Genomic DNA, 17,114 nt, shown 5'->3' on the forward strand with positions numbered 1-17,114 from the left:
TGGCTCCAGAGCTGGGCTCCTACCTACCTTGCTACCTTCCTCAACCATCCTGGGGCTTCCAGGTTTTCAAAGTATCAATAGGTAACATTGAAATCTTAGTTTCTGGTGTTGTCCAAGAACTGTTGCAAACAGATGATCAGTTATGCCGCTCCGAGTAAAAGACAATTGGCCCCTCAGATCCCACTTTCTTCAGAATAATATCTCCCAGTTCTTACCCCTCTCAGCCAAAGCATTAATGGATGGTGCTTTAACAGAGACTTTTAGGATTTTTAAGAAATCCAAATGCTACTTAAGTGGAAGGAATTGAGCAAATGGGGCATTTTCTTTCACTCTCAGTAGAAAAAGTATTCATTGCCTCCTGCTATTATAAGTCATCTATTGCTTCAGTCGATACAGCCCTGGGGCAGGCCTGGGCTTTATTTGCCATCTCTGTGTGAGCTTCCAGATGAGGCTATGGATTTATGATCAGTGGAACTCCTGGCTGATTCCTGGATCCTACGATATGCTAATATAGGGTAATGGGAAAAATCAGCTGCTACCCTTCAAGACAGGATCTATGTCTTGTGGGTTGTTTTATCATTCCAGCATCTAGCAAATAATAAACACTCAACAAGTATATGTTAGATGAGTAACTAGATTCATAAATTAGTCTTTGGGTATAAATTTTAAATTTATAATGACTAGATTGTTTAACACCTTACACAGGGTCAGCATTGAACAATATAAATATGATCAAGTGATAAAATATTGCTAGTTTTAAGACGAATGGAAATGTTTATGTGTTCCTACAGTCATATGCCAGGAGACATGTGAAAATAAAAGGTCTGCCAACTTCAAAAATTTATTTTAAATCCTACGAATCCCATATCGTAAGAAACCAACTTCTTCATAATTCATTAACTGGTTATTTAACTTTTCTTTTACTTCCTCACTGACTTAAAAGGGTATTCAGCTCTCTGATACTTCTATTTTAAATCTTCATGACTCCCAGGTATAATAGGTATTAGAAAAATAAAAGACATTATATATATGTCTCTTGGAGATTGTTGAAAGATTCCTATTCTTCTATTTAATTATGAAGGGGCCATTATGATGCCATTCTGAGGAGGCTTCCCAATAAAAAAGAGTGAATGAGGTTAAGGAGAAAAGGTCCCAGCTAGCCTGAAATGAAAATTCGAATACATCTGGCATTTCGCTTTGGAGAAATCTGCTTCCCTTGAAGACGTTTGTAGCCGCCTGGTGATTAACTCCTCGAATGAGGACTCTGCTAAAACACTGCAGGTCGTGTTCCCAGTTCAAGGTCAGCTCTAGGCAGGAACGTGCAGAGGACCGGGAATGATTGGGAGACTAGGAAGCCAGAACCCAGGAAGATTTGGCAAAACCTCTGAGGGGCACTGTTCTAGAGAAGAAGGAGATGGTCCCAACAAGCCTGTCTAAGCCACAGGGCTACAGGGCAGGGACCAGCAGCAGCAACAGCAGGACCTCCTCTTTCCCCACTCTGAGCACCACAGGGGCTTCTGGGCGGGGCTGTGGGGCTGGCCTTGATCTTCAGTGGGGTGGAAACTGCTGGGGGGAGCCCTGAATTAGAAGCACGTGGGCTTATAAGCTGCAGTTGGGCCCCCGGGAAACATCTGGGGTGGACTTTGCAGGGACTGACATGCCAGGGAGAATAAGTAGAGTTTATAGTCAACAGAATGGGCCACTACAAAATTTGGGTTTAACTCTACTTGTGAAATCGCCCGAGCCTGTATGCTGGGGAAATCTAAACTCATTCTGCTTAAAAATCCTTCCATAAGATAAAATAGAAATAAAATCATCAATTATATAAATTACGACAGACATGTTTTTGACTAGTGTCATGCTTTAAGATTTCATAAACCGCCTTGACTATTTCTTAGATTCACTCTGTGAGAAAAACAGGGCAGTTATTTCTCTCTAGTAAATGAGGAAACTGAGGCTCACATAGGCCATGACCTTTGACCACGATCATACAGTTCATGCAAAGCTGTGGGCCAGTTGGGGTGAGGTCGAGACTGCCCTCCCCACAGATAGGCACAGGAGACTGCCCTCCCAGCACAGGCTGCTCCCCCACACAGATTGTGACGCCCAGTTTCCCTCTCTTTTTCTTCCCGTCTCTTCCCTTTCCCTTATTTCCCCTCCTTCTTCTCTCTCCCACCAGCTTCCAGGGAGGCCCTGCCCAGAGCACAGTGGTTACCTGAAGACAGGGGACAGGGAGGAGACAGATGAGACAGAGGGAAGGTTGTGGCAGAAGCCTCACCCTCTCCAGCAGGGGGGGACCGGCGGGAGTTCTCCCCACCTCCTCCCCTCACTCCCCACTCTTGGAAAATATTCCCACAGTCATTCTCTTTTTAAAAATCTCACTTCACTGGAATGTGGAAACCCAGTTCACTGAATGTGGTGATGGACTTACTGAATATAGAAAAGCCATGGCCACATTCGCTTCTCAAACAACAAACCCATCAGTAAGGGCGAGGGTGTCAGAAGAAAAAAAGCATTTTACCACAAGCACATTTGCACTAGAATGTTTTATTGCAGCTCGATCCAAAGTTGCCAAGATGTAGAAGCAACCCAATGGCCCATGAACGGATTAGCAAACTATGGTATATGTACACCATGGGGTACTATTCAGCCATGAAAAGATGGAGACTTTATATCCTTCCTGTTTCCTGTTCAGCCAGGAAAAGAACGGATTAGCAAACTATGGTATATGTACACCATGGGGTACTATTCAGCCATGAAAAGATGGAGACTTTATATCCTTCCTGTTTACCTAGGTGGAGCGGAAACCCATTCTTTTTAGTAAAGTATCACAAGAATGGAAAAACAAGTATCCAATGTCCTTGATACTAATATGAAACCAATGCATAACAACTACACACTCACATCAAAGGAAAACACAAGTGTACTCTCCCGAGGAGGGAAGGTGATTGGTGGGATCTCACCTAATGAGCACAGTGTGCGGAAGTTCAGCTTACCCTCTGGGTGAAGGGCTCAGCCACAACTTGAACTTTACCTGAGAAACAAAAGCAATGTAACCTAAGCAGTTGTACCCTCATATCAATCTGAATATTTTTAAAAATGTCATGATTCCAATAGCAAATTAACTGGCAGAGTGTCCTGAGGTGGGTTGCTTACCACTACAGAAATCACTCTGGTGTCTTCTAAAAACAAGATTTACAATTTCTAGTTGTTCCAACATATTCTAACCGAATGATTAGTTTCGCCCAATAAAAGTAGGATTTGAAATGAAAAAAAAAATGCCAAGGGCATGTAAGAGCCGGTGAACTTTTCAGTGTGCAGCAGGTGTTTAGTGTTTTCTTTTTCTTCTTCCCCCTTTTCGGAGCCAATTGCCCCTTCCCACATCTTCTCTACGCACCTGCAGAAGCCACTTCACAAAACCATATGCACGGGCCTCGCAGGGGTCCAGGCAGGCACCCCCACGGGCAAGTCTGCCCTCAGCACTCTAGCAGAGGTTGCAAGAGTCCAGCAAGGGAAACACCTTCTGGCTGATTATTTCTGTCTTTAAAAAAAAAAAATGGAGAAAATGAAAATGAAGGCCTCTGGGGCAGTTAGGTTGGCAGAGATCTTAGTTTCTAACTACCAGGGTCAAGCAGAGAGCCTCTTGGTTTCTGAGCAGAAGAAAAAGTTGTCCCCATTCCATTAGTCCCTGATCAGGCCGAGGCCACCTGCTTCTCCTCCCACAGTGATGGTACCCACAGTGTCATAGAGGTCAGAGGTGTCAGTTGCATAAGCCTGATTAAAGGTTTGGGCAGGCACCAAGAGCTTTGGGGAGTGAGTCAGAGCCGGCCCTCACCACAGCTATTCGACAAACCCCGTTCCTCAGACATTGATGGAGCGCCTGCTACCTACAAGGTGCTGTACTGTGAATTAAAATGTTAAAGGAATCCTCACTACCTCTTTTGCCTTTAATGGATGACCCTTGGGCGGGTGAGTTTCTCTTGTTATCACATAAGGAACTGAGACCCAGAAAGGGTCTGTGACGGAGATGAGCTGGGGATGTCTCTGAGCCCCGAGAAGAAATGGCTGGCAGCCTGGTTTCCAGTAGCCGGTGCATGAGCCGGGCAAGGCCTTCAGCCACTTAGGCTGAAGAAGTTCCTTGGCTATAAAGAGGAGGAGGGCCACAAGATGGTCTCTGTCAAAGACGTCTTTGGAACGAATATGTATTGAATATCTATTAAATAAAGCAACATTCTGTGATTTATAATGATCTCAGATTCCTAAAGCCATGCTACATACATTTTACAAGGAAATTTATTCATAGAGAAGAAATAAGGGGACAGTGAATAATATCTCCTTGCCTTCCTCAATTGCTGTTCAAGCCAATATTTTGTCTCCTCTCACCCTTTATATTTACCAGGGATGTGGAGTCTGAGCCAGAGCACCAAGACTTGCAGAGTAATTATTTGTTGTTATTTTGAGTTTTAGTGTAAAAAATAGTTGCAGAGAAAAGGCAATTTCTAACCCATTCTAGACAGGCCCCAGAAGGTTATGCAAGCTTTCCACAAGTAAACAACTAAAATTCACCCTTTAAAAAACCCATTGTAAATAGGTTTGATGAGAAATGCATATGTATGTGTCATTCTCAGCTGATACTATACATGTGTGTCACCACGTGATTTGTAAAGTATTTTATAATGTCTTAGCCGACTCTGATGATAACTTTTATCCACACTAATGGACATGTTGACCCCCTGGCGGGCCACAAGCAGGAAATGAGTGAAGACCTCTGCTTGGAAAAGAACATTCCTGTGGTTTTCTACCAAGTAAACTGTCATCACATTTGATTGAGACTTGAGAAATGGGTAGCAAAACAACAGCAAATGACGGCGTTTGCAAATTAGTTGAAGCTAAGTGACTTTTTGCCTGGAGTGTTCACTCTGAGGAAATGAATACAAGGAAAATCAATGTGAGCGAGGAGAATCTTCCTTGTTACCCTGTTGATTTTTCATGAAGTAAAGTGCATTTATTTGATTCAGCTCAGAAGCCCCTGCCTTTTCTGGGCCCTTAAGGGTAATCTGTCATACTTCAGATGAGATAGTGCAGCAGATACAATCTTTGAACTTTACACTGATCAAAGTAATGACTCAACCCGCATCTTTCCCTGCTTAGCCCCAGTATAGACTTTTCTTTTTCGAGGAATTATTTCAAATGTTTCCAAAGAGGGGAAAAAAGCTTTTCTGTTTTCCTCACTTGCAGCTGTAATGTGGGCAAAATCATCAATACCCCTTTCTGCCAGTAATTTCCACTGACGGTTATCAATTTAGCTTACACCAAGCTCCGTTCTGAGAGCAGGTCTGTTGCACCCTTATAGAATGTAAGTAGTGAGGTCAGTGCAAATGCAGCAAGCCGGGAAAGAATGTTCCCTGACGCGTGCTTTATTCTAAACATAATCATTCCTCCCGCACAGGCCCAGCCATCTGAGGTCCATGTATACAACAATTCTCGCTAATCCACGTGTAGCATCTTTAATTTAGATTTTCAGAGAATTTGCCATACAGTTAATATTAATCTTTTTCTGATAGAACATTTCATATTTACATGTCATGCAGTATATTATTCTGTTTTGGCTTCATAATTACTTAAAATGAGCCAAGTTCCATTTGTATATGGAAAATGATTAAAACCTGTTATCCTTTCACATTTGCACACACACAGAGAACATGTACATATAGCTTGCTTGCATATAAAGGTCAAATTTTCTCTGCTCATTCTCTACCTCAGTAAGTTAGAGTAAATATTAAGCTTCAGCAGTGTAATGAGTTTTTTTATGCCTAATTTGTTCTGATCCCAGCAGTGAATAAGGAGGAAAAGATAATCATTGTCATAAACAACAATTGATCTTCCTTCCCACCTGCCTTCCTTTATTTTTCTTTTCTTTCTTCTTTCCAAAGTCTATGAATAGATTCTAAAAAGGCCTGCATAGTTTTAGAATCAAATTTTCTACTATGCTTCCGGAAATTGAATGTTTTTACGTTGAGTATATACTATGCATTTTTATAAAATCAAAACATGTTCTTATTTAAAATCAGGTTTATTTCCAATGCTGACACAAAAGGTCATATCATTTTCAGTGCTATTTTCAGCCATGGAGCTCCACTTCTAAGTTTCTGTGCCATAATAGATATGGGGAATAGTCATTTCTTCTATTTTCAACAGAAGCAGGGAACAAAAGAAGAGTTTCAGAAAAAAGGAAACTGAAGTCTCATTTTTACAGGTCAAAAGTAATTTTTCTCCCTAAAAAGTGCTTTAAAAATTGTCTAGGCTTTAAATTACCATAATTCTTACCTAGTGCTATGTAAGGAAAGGGAAGTCAAAGAAAAAGGAATCATAAAAATCTTAATGCATTCTTCCTTCCAGCAGAAGCTCAGCGGCTTCCAGTTCCCGCCTGACTCAGGGCACTTCTGCATCACTCTCACCCTTATCCTTCTCCAATATGCTGCACATTGATTTCTTTTCTGGTCTCTGCTGACTGCACAGTCTGAAAATGCTTTGACCTTAAAGTCAAGGTCAAGTTTGCATTCCTGGAATAAACAAGAAAGAAAGATGGAGAAAATAACTTAAAAACCATCTGACTAGGAAAACTAGAGCAAAATATGCCTCAAAAAAAAAAAAAAAAGACAACAGTGTCTTCTGAGGTTTTGGGGTTTTTTTCTAAATTTGACATTCAAGGTGAATAATATTAATATAAACCACCAGTGAAAGGAGAGAAATTTTCCTCAAGTACTGTCTGTGTAGGTGTTAGTCTGGCATTCACTGTTGCTGTCACAATGTAGACTAAGATGTGATGGGAAGAGATTTCTAACCATACGACCATGCTCAGGCACTGCACTGGGAAAACAAGAGCTACACATGATGGCTCCAATAAAACTTAAGATAAATCAATGCCAGGGAAATATGTTAAAAATCTATAAATTTGAATAATCTTCTAGGATTATTGCAGGTTTTATAAAAACTTCATCTCTGTCTCGTGTTGGCTATTACAATTTGACAGTTAACTGCTTAAAAAGGTAGTGTCTTTTGAAATGTTCATAAATTTTCATCGATAACAAATGCAGAAAAACAATCACATTCATATAAATGTATTTTTTCTTTCCTTATGCCAATCTGAAGCAAAAGTCTGGCACAAGTGGCAGAAGGCACTTAACGTGTGACAGGTGAAATGTGGACGTGGTCAGCCAGGACAAGGGTGACTCGAGGGGTGTCTGGAAGACCTGCTTTTTTGTTTGTTTGTTTTATAAAGGCCCTCTATTGAAACACTGTGTCTCCTTGGACAGGCCTTTCACATAAAGTCTGCTCTACACACAAGCCTTTTCATAATTCACGCTGACTTTTGATGTGCTAGGATGCGATGTTATCCAAAAAGCAGTCTCAGCTTTGCATTGCGTTCACATGGAATGCCTAGTTTGCCTCAGACACACACATGATGTGCCATGGGAGGATTACAGACCTACATGTGATTTTTAGTGAACAAACAGTATTGGTGCCCACCCAGTACCTAGTCCCTCTCCCTAATGTAACAGAACCTAATTTTGTGCAGCTAGCCATCTTTCCTCCTGTTAGGCATGAACCTCAGCTCCCGGGCTGACCTCATTGGAATATGGGCTTATTTGTTGACTTCTATTTTCTTTGCCAGTAATTGATTCAGGAATGGATGTGTGAACTAACTCTGGATGGTCAGACGTGAGGACGTGCTATCAGAGGTACTCTAGAAAAGGAAAGAAGCATGAAAAGAAACTCTTTCTTCTTCTCCTTGGTATTCTTGCCCACAAACGTGCTGTTCAGAACTGACACCACCTTTTTTCTGTCTAAAGATGAAACCAATTCAAAGGATAGCAGAGTGAAGAAAAATTAAAACACACACACACACACACAAACCAATTTCACTGAGGCACAGTGTTAACCAACCCTGATGTTACCCTGCATGAAACTTCACTATGTGGGACATTATTGTCATTTCATATATTTTCTTTCTGGTACTTTCATCTCGCAGTGGTCTAACCAATTTTTCTGGGCTTTCTTCAATTGTATCCTTTCCTGGATTAGGCCTTTCAAAAGAAGAGAGGCCAACACTAATATGTTTACCTCCATATTTAACTTGAAATTTACTGCTACTAACAAAGAGGACAAGAAATATTTCAAGGAATAAAAATAAGATGATTAAACAATATTAAAACATTACCTTTTGAAATGCACCTTGGAGGAGTGGCATCCCTGGCAATGTTGCCAGTGTCGGCTGCTGAGCAGAAATGTGAAGACAAATCCTCCAAACCACCTGTGTGGTCATTTATACAACATGAGTCATGCAGAGGGTGGCCAGTTTAATAGATCAGACTGGACCGAAACATTTCCATCCGTCTGCGCAAACTTTCTCAAACCTACTGTCAGGTTTGTTCCCTCTCCCTCAGGGACATCTTGGGCAGATCCCACAACTTTTTGTTTACTTTCAGGTACTATAGAACTTATTTTCAGGAACTAAAAACTCTAATCCTATCAGATATCAAAACTTCAATCCCTCTTCCAGTTAAAATCTTTCCACCTCCTAGCTCCTATCTTTCATGTGGATCTTTCTTTGTTGTCATCTATCTTCCCCCTGTGTAGGATAGATGTCCTTTTCGTGAGGTACTCCTTCCTGTTAATTCTTTGCAGACCCCTTCAGGGACACGTACATGTAACATATCCTAAAACATTCTCTGGCTAATTTCTTGCAACTCCTACTACTGGAAGATTCTTGGGATCTCTTCACTACAGCAAGTGCCCCTCGTGTGAGGCCCTTTCAGTTAACTTGCACTATCTTGCACAGTTTCCTCTCTCTTACAGGTAAACAAATGAAGCTTTCCCCACTGTGGTCTCAAACTACAGGCACTGCTACCCTCTGGCCTCACCCAGCCACCTCACATCTCGTGATTTCTCCTGGAAAGAATCAGGCCCACTGCCTGTCCTGCCAAAGCTCTAGAGCTGCCTAGACAAACATTAAAGCCATTAACCACACGTGTCTATTGAGCACTTGAAATGTGGCCAGAGGTGAGACCTCAAATGCTCAGTATGAAAAAGCATAATTATTTTTATATCAGTCACATGATGATATTTTGGATAAATCTGTTTAAACAAAACAAATTTTTTAAATTAATTGGGATTCAGTGGCAACATGGCATATTAGAAGTGGCCCATGTATACCACTTGCAAGGACAGGATCAAAAGTTGCAGCCGGGTGCCCACCGGGACTGGGCACTCCTAGAGAGACCACTGTGAATCACTGGAGAAGCAGTAAGGATCATTCAGTGTGGAGAAGGTGACAGGGGTGATCCACTCAACATGATCGGAACTTACCTGGAAAAGACAAGAGAAGAAACCCTCAGAACACGATGTTCCCCCCAGGGAATGCTGTGGCCTAAGCTGTGAGAGGCCGTCACCCCCCACAGACTTCCAGGTTGATTGAGGAGCTGCCTGTAGTCTGCATAGCAACATTGCTCCAGAGCGTGAGAACAGCACAAACTCAGTGACTATGAATTCCCTATCTTATTTGCTACAGCTGAAGCCATTCTGAGCTCTTAGGTCTAGATTGTCTGTTGTAGAACAGGCAATATAATATAATAGAATAGGGAAGGCTTTGCTGCAGCTATCTGCATACGACCCCACCCAGACCAGGAAGGAATAAGAGCAGGCACTTTGGCATACCCTGTGACTAGGCGCTGAGCACCCGTCCCCTTCATCGGGGATTTGAGCAGAACAGATTTTTCTGTGTTTTCTTCAATTGTATACTGTCAGATGAGAAGCCCCACAGCAACTGCCTAAGCAGGACCTTGGTGTTGTGAGAGGCCTGTCCAGAGGCCTGGCCTCCAAAGATCCTTTGCCACTGCCAGTAACCAATCCCTACCTTTGAGATTCCTTTGCACCCACTGGGCTCATGACTCCTCCCCTGCCACTCCTGTGTAGCCATCAGCTCTTGCAGCCCCACCCACATGACTCTCCTGATGCCACTGGCCTGCCCTCTGGTTCTACCCCTGAAGCTTTCACCCACCACCTAGTTGGAATTACCCTTGTGGCCCAATTCTCTGCCAGGGACCTGCTAGCCATGAGTCATCATCACAGGTGGAAGAAACACAATCACCCTGAAACCTATAACTTCTGCCTAGATAGCCTTGCCCAGCTGCCAATGTCACTGCCACGGAGAGATCTGGGCCAAGCTATCTCCTGTAATGCTAGCCTCCATGGAGAGGGACCCTCCTAAACCTCTACCTGAGCTTCCAGCAAGAACCCTGGGAATAACCCACTACCCCACATGGGGGTCATCCAGCATCAGTTTGGACTGTGACAATCCCAGGGGAACAGGATGATTAAGAACACCTGCATTGAAGTCCCTCAGTGCATCCACCTCTCCCCTGCCAGGTCAGTCCTTCACATTAGGCCACATAAACACCATCTAGGAACTTCTCCATCTTCTCACTAAGTAGAAGAGTTCCCAGCAAAGATGAACAGGTACCCCATAAACCTGTTGCATAGAGCTGAAAGAAGTTTCAAGTAACATGAAACCAGCAAATGAACTCTGGAAACATGGAAAAATAAGCTAGATTGACACCTTCTTCAGAGGATCACAATAGATCTAAGGCAATAGACTCCAACAAAATGAAATTATCAAAATGTTAAATTGGAATTTAGAATATGGATGACAAATAAGATGAATGGGATGGAAGAGGAAGTTGAAAATGAACACAAAGAAGCAAAAAAAATTTTTCACGACATCAATGAAAAAGTCACTAAAGAACTAAACAACATAAGAAAAGATATAACAGGCTTGGTGCCCATAGCACAGTAGTTATGGCACCAGTCACATGCACCTAGGGTGACAGGTTCAAATCTGGCCCAGGCCAGCTAAAACAATGACAACTGCAACAAAAAGTAGCCAGGTGTTGTGGTGGGCACCTGTAGTCCCAGCTATTTGGGAGGCTGAGGCAAAAGAATCACTTAAGTCCAAGAGTTTGAGGTTGCTATGAGCTGTAATGCCACAGCACTCTTCTGAGGGTAACACAGTGAGACTCTGTCTCAAAAAAAAAAAAAAAAGAAAAGAAAAGAAAAGAAAAAGAAAAGATATAATATAACTTTAAAAAAATGAAAAAGTCATTTAGGGAACTTGAAAATATAGCAGAAAGCTTCAACATCAAGCTAGACTAAGCAGAGCAAAGAATCTTGAGCTTGAAGACAATGCTTTGAACTAACCCAGCCAGTCAAAAATGTAGAAAAAATAAAGAAAGAAGAATGAGAGAAATATGGGACTGTGTGAACCAAGCTAACATACAACTTGTAGGTATTAGTGGAGGAGAAAAATAGAAAGCAAAGAAGCATGGAAAACCAATTTGCAGGAATTACTGAGGAGAACTTCCCTTATGCTCCCAGAGAATCAGATATTCAGATACAAAATGATCATTGAACATCAGGAAGATTCATAGCAAATAAAACATTTCCAAGAAACATAGTTATCAATGTGACCAAAGTCAAAATGAAGGAGAAAATGCTACAAGCTGTAAGACAAAAGCAACAACTAATCTACAAAGGAAAACCCATCAGGCTAATAGCATTCTCAGCAAAGACCTTACAAGCCAGAAGGGATTGAGGCCCCATTTGTAGTCTTCTTAAACAGACCAATTGCCAACCAAGAATTTTGTACCCTGAAAAATTAACTTTCATAAATGATGGAGAAATAAAGACTTTCCCAGATAAGCAAACACTAAGGGAATGTCTCATTACTAGACCTGCCCTACAGGAAATACTTCAAAGTGCTTTTTACATGGAACAACATAATAGATACACACCAGTGTAAAAATACCCCAAAGTTAAACTCTTAGAAAACAATTAACACAAGAGGGAAAACAAAATCATAAGAGATCATCCAATATGATGAAAAGAGCAGTATCCTGTATATTAATTCTAACACTGAATGTAAATGGTTTTAATGCCCCACTTAACAAACATAGACTGAATGAATGAAGAAACATAAGCCAAGTGGAACAGAAGTAGAAATCAATCCTAAGATAAACATTCAAACCTATATGGTCATGGAAATCAATCTGCTGATGAAAGATCTCTGGGTCAATGATGAAATTAAGATGGAAATCAAAAGATTACTCAAACTGAACAATAAAGGGGATGCAAAAATTCTCAGCAAAATACTAGAAAACTGATTTGAGTAGCCCAGAAAAAAATGTAATTCACTATAATGAAGTGGGGATTTCATCCAGGGATGCATGGATGGTTCAACAAACACAAATCAATAAACATGATTCACCACACAAACAGAAGCAAAAACAAAGACATGATCATCTTAAGAGATTCATAAAAAGCATTCAATAAAATCCAGCACCTTTTCATGATAAAAACTCTCGACAAACTAGGTGTATGAGAAACATAGCTTAAGGGCACTGCCTGTGGCTCAAAGGAATAGGGTGCTGGCCCTATATGCAGGAGGTGGTAGGTTCAAACCCAGCCCCAGCCCTGGCCAAAAACTGCAAAAAAAAAAGAAACATAGCTTAAAATTATGAAACCAAAATATGAAAAAAAAAAACCAGCAAACATCTCATTGAATAGGGAAAAGTTGAAAGCATTCTCCCTAAGAACTGAACAAGATAAGGGTGCCCACATTACCACCTTTTTTCAACTTAGTACTAGGCCCAGCTAAAGCAATCTGACAAGAGAAGCAAAGTATATCCAAATCAGGAAAGAGGAGGATAAATTATTCCTGTTTGCTGATGATGTTTTTATCTTGAAAACCCTAAAGACTCTACTGAAAGGCTCCTAGAATAGATAAATGAATGTGGCAAAGTCTCAGGTCACAAAATCAATGCATATGAATCAGTAGCATCCTGTATACTAATGCCAGTCAAGCTAAGAGTTAAATCAAGGATTCAATATCATTTAAAATAGCTACAAGAAAATAAAACACCTAAGAATATACTTAACCAAGAAAGTGAAAGATCTCTATAGGAAAAACTCAAAAACACTGATGAAAGAAATTATCAATGACGTAAACAAATGGAAAAACCTTCTATGCTCATGGATTGATAAAAGCAACATCACTAAAATATCCATACTTCCCAGAATGATTTTCATATTCAACATAATCTCCATTAAATACCAATTTGATATTTAACAGACCTAGAAAAAAAAAATAATTCTAAACATCATCTGCAAACAAAAAGAGCCCAAACAGCCAAAGCAATCTTTAAGCAAAAAAAAAAAAAAAAAAAAGAGTCTAACAGTACTACATTACCCCAACTTCAAATTATACTACAAGGCTATAGTTCTGGTATGAAAGTAGAGACCAATGGAACATAATAGAGAACCCAGAAATAAAACTAGCTATCTACAGTCAACTGACTTAGACAAAATTGTCACAACACACAGGGGAAAGAAAGTCCAATTCAATAAATTGTACCACCAGAATAAATTGATAACCACATGCATAAGAATGAAATAGGACCCCATACTATACACAAAAAATTAATTCAAGATAAATAAAAAGCATAAATGTAAGGCATGAAGCCATAAAAATTCTAGGAGAAAATGCAGGAAAGACTCTTCTACATGTCAGCTTAGGGAAATAATTTATCACTAAAACCCCAAAGACAAAACAGCAATAACAAAAATAAATAAATGGGGCTTAATTAAATTAAACAGCTCCTGCACTGCAGAGGAAATAATCTACAGAATAAATAGACAACCTACAGAATGGGAGAGAATATTCATGATGGAGGGCTAATACCCAGAATCATCTATGAAGAACTAAAACAAATCATCAAGAAATGACCAAACAACCCCATCAAAAAATGATGAAAAGATCTGAACAAGAGTTTTTCAAAAGAAAAGAGACAAACGGCCAACAAACACGTGAAAAAATGTTCAACATCGCTAATTATCTGGGAAATGAAAATTAAAACCACAGTGAGATAACACCTTACCCCTTTCCAAATGGCCATTATTAAAAAGTCAAAACATAATAGATGTTGTTACAGATGAAAAGATACTAGAATGCTTATACAATGTTGGTGGGACTGCAAATTATTTCGACCTCTATGGAAAACAGTATGGAGAATTCTTAAAGAAATAAATGTAGGCTTATCATTCAATCTACCTGCACTTCAATGTTTATTATAGCAGAATTAACAATTCCAAAGATATGAGAGCAACTCTGGGCCAAGCTGTGGGTAGAAAGGTGTCTTTTCAGATAAGAGAGTGAAGGAATATCCTAGCAGCTACCAAAGCCTATTTAGCTCCCAGGAACTGCCCTCTCTCCTCTCTGTATTAGACATGATTCCAAAAAGGTTTCACTTAGTTGAGGAGGAAGAAACTTATCTGAAAACATCTGGATAACCTCAGCCCTTTAACTCTAGGACAAGATAGTTTAAAGCAAAGGAGGAAGCAAAGTGAACAAAAAGAGCACATGAGGAAGAACCAACAGAAAAATTTGGGCGTATGAAAAACCAAAACAGAAGAACTCCCCCAAGGGACCATAGGGCAGAAGACTCCACCTATAAAGATTTAATTGCTTTCACAAAAAGGGAATTTAAAATGTGGATTATAAAGATGATAAAAGGAAGGAGTCCCTCCCTCCTACACCCACAGAATCCTGCACGTGGTGGTCATGCTGTCTTATGCACCCTGACATTCTGTGCAGGAGTCTGTATCATCCCTCAGATTCTGAGTCCCACAAGAGAAGCATATGTTTTATCCATTTTTGTATTTATAGGGTGCAATAAGGTGCCTAGTTCCATATTAAGAAATAAATAAATATCCATCATTTAAAAAATTGAATTGCTTATTCTTATGAATTTATTGAAAGTATAATTCATGGCAAGAAGCAAAGTTCTTAAAAGCCATAAAAAAGTTATGGAATTTACAGTGTTTTTTTTTGAAAAGTGATTTCACTTCATGCTCAAATTATTAATAAAATATTTTAAAAAATTGAAATTAAAAATAAATTAAAAATTTGGATGATTTTTCTGTAAGTAAATGTGGTGCATGGAATCCTCATTTGTGCTGTTAAAATGGAAAATTAGGAAGTGATTCTTCATGAAATAAGAGTCTTTGTTTCTACAAAATAAACCATAAGATTTTTTAAAATAGCAATGTGCTTATGAACATTAAATTGGCCAAAAAAAAAAGAAAGAAAGGTTTTAATTCCTATTTGCCAGGAATGTGTTACATGCAAAGTTAAGCATTTCTGCACCTAAGGGATGTATTAGGCTTGTCTACAAGGTTCTCCTCAAACTACAGAAGCAGCAAGGGGCATGATATTGAAGCAAGATTACATATTATTCCAATAAAAACTTTCAAATTAGGATTATCATAACTACTTAAAACAATGTAGGGAAACTAGAAGAATGGTTCAATAATATTAAAAACCAGGAAGTGCCAAAGCCCAAAATAAAATCTCCAGAGCATTTGGGAGCCTTGCCCTTGATAGAATCCAGAGTGGGAATTTTCCTATCACTTGGGAATTTGGGCTGAAGTTTCAAATTCAGGGAAACTTGTGACAATTGTTGCTCATTCTAAAGAAAGGCCCTGGACATTTTTTTTCACAGGATGCAGAGGTTGGCCCAGTTTTCAACTACTGGCACTTCAAAGAGCACATTTAACAGCCTGGAGGCTCATCAGAGGACAACTCCTTACAGGACGCGTGAGGAGCTGTGGTTCAGACGGGTAAGCGGCTGTGTAACCTCACCTCCTCCAAGGGAGGAGACTGTGGGAAAACCTCTGCAGGGAAGGGAGTGAGGAGAGACCTGCTCTCCAGCCTGACTGTCGCCCTACAGAGTTTGGGAAGTCTCCTGGGAGAGTTTCAGATGTGTTCTCCAGAGCAGGACTTTCAGACTTTCTGAGAAAGAACCAACTTGTTTTAATTTCCAATCCATCATAGACTGATGCTTTTGTAAAAGTTAGTAAGACTGAATTTCTCAAAAAAAATAAAGTGAAAACAGTGTTTGTGGATCACACTCACTGTACCATATGTGAAATTGCTGTAAAAATGGTTAACTAGATCTCTTAATTTCTATGCTTACTTTGTCAGGAATGGGTAGGAGACTGTGCCAAGGATCAACAGGGAGGGCCTGGAGCTCAGATGGCGTTCCTCTGCTCTCCCTTGGAACTTCACTGGGAGAGCTGGTTAAAATGCATCTTTATTTCAAAGGAAGAAGATGGGATCATGTCTTTAAGCTACAAATGCTTTGCTCGTTTCCTTCCCTATGAGATAAAATACATGCTTAATGAAATTCCTTGCCAAATTTAACAAATCATCATTGATAATGAATGCCACAGATAGCATTAGCTTGATGCACAGTTTGCCAAGTTTTCTATGTAAATGATGCCATTAATAATGATTAAAAACTAATAATTTATTGAACACCAGAAAGCAACTGATTTTTGAACTTTTCTTGTTTTTTTCCATTGTAAGCATTTTAATCTACAAATTTCCCTATAAGAACTTCAGTTGCATCTCAAATTTTTAACATGTTGTGTTTTTATTAGAATTTAGTTCAAAATATTTTCTGATTTCTCTTGTGAGTACTTCTTTGATCGATGGGTTACTTGTCTAACTACCAAATATATGAACGTATGCTTGCTATCATTTTGTTATTGGCTCCTAGTCTGTTTACACTGTGGTGAGGGAACATATTCTGTAAGATTTTAGTCTTTTTAACTTGATTTAGGTTTATATTAAGATCCAGCACATGATCTAAGGGAACAGTTCTTGAGTACTCAAAAGTAATGTGCATTCTGCAATTATCATTTATAGATATTTATTATTATAAATCTATAAATAATAATTAGGTTCAAGTGGTTGATGATGTTCTTATCTTCTGAATACAGTACATCCTTCCTGAAATTTTTGTCTGCTTGCTCTATCAGTTACTGAAGGATTTCTAAAATATCTAACTAAAATTACAGATTCACCTATGTACCTCTCCCTTGTTGTTGTTGAGACAGATTCTTGCTCTGTTGTCCTGGCTAAAGCACAGCAGCAGCAGCATCCCTCACCTAACTTAGGGTGACCAGACGTCCCGATTTTGGCGGGACAGTCCCACTTT

The sequence above is a fragment of the Otolemur garnettii genome, unplaced genomic scaffold (assembly GCF_000181295.1).
Source record: "Otolemur garnettii isolate 467f Iridium unplaced genomic scaffold, OtoGar3 scaffold00078, whole genome shotgun sequence".
Taxonomy (NCBI): domain Eukaryota; kingdom Metazoa; phylum Chordata; class Mammalia; order Primates; family Galagidae; genus Otolemur; species Otolemur garnettii.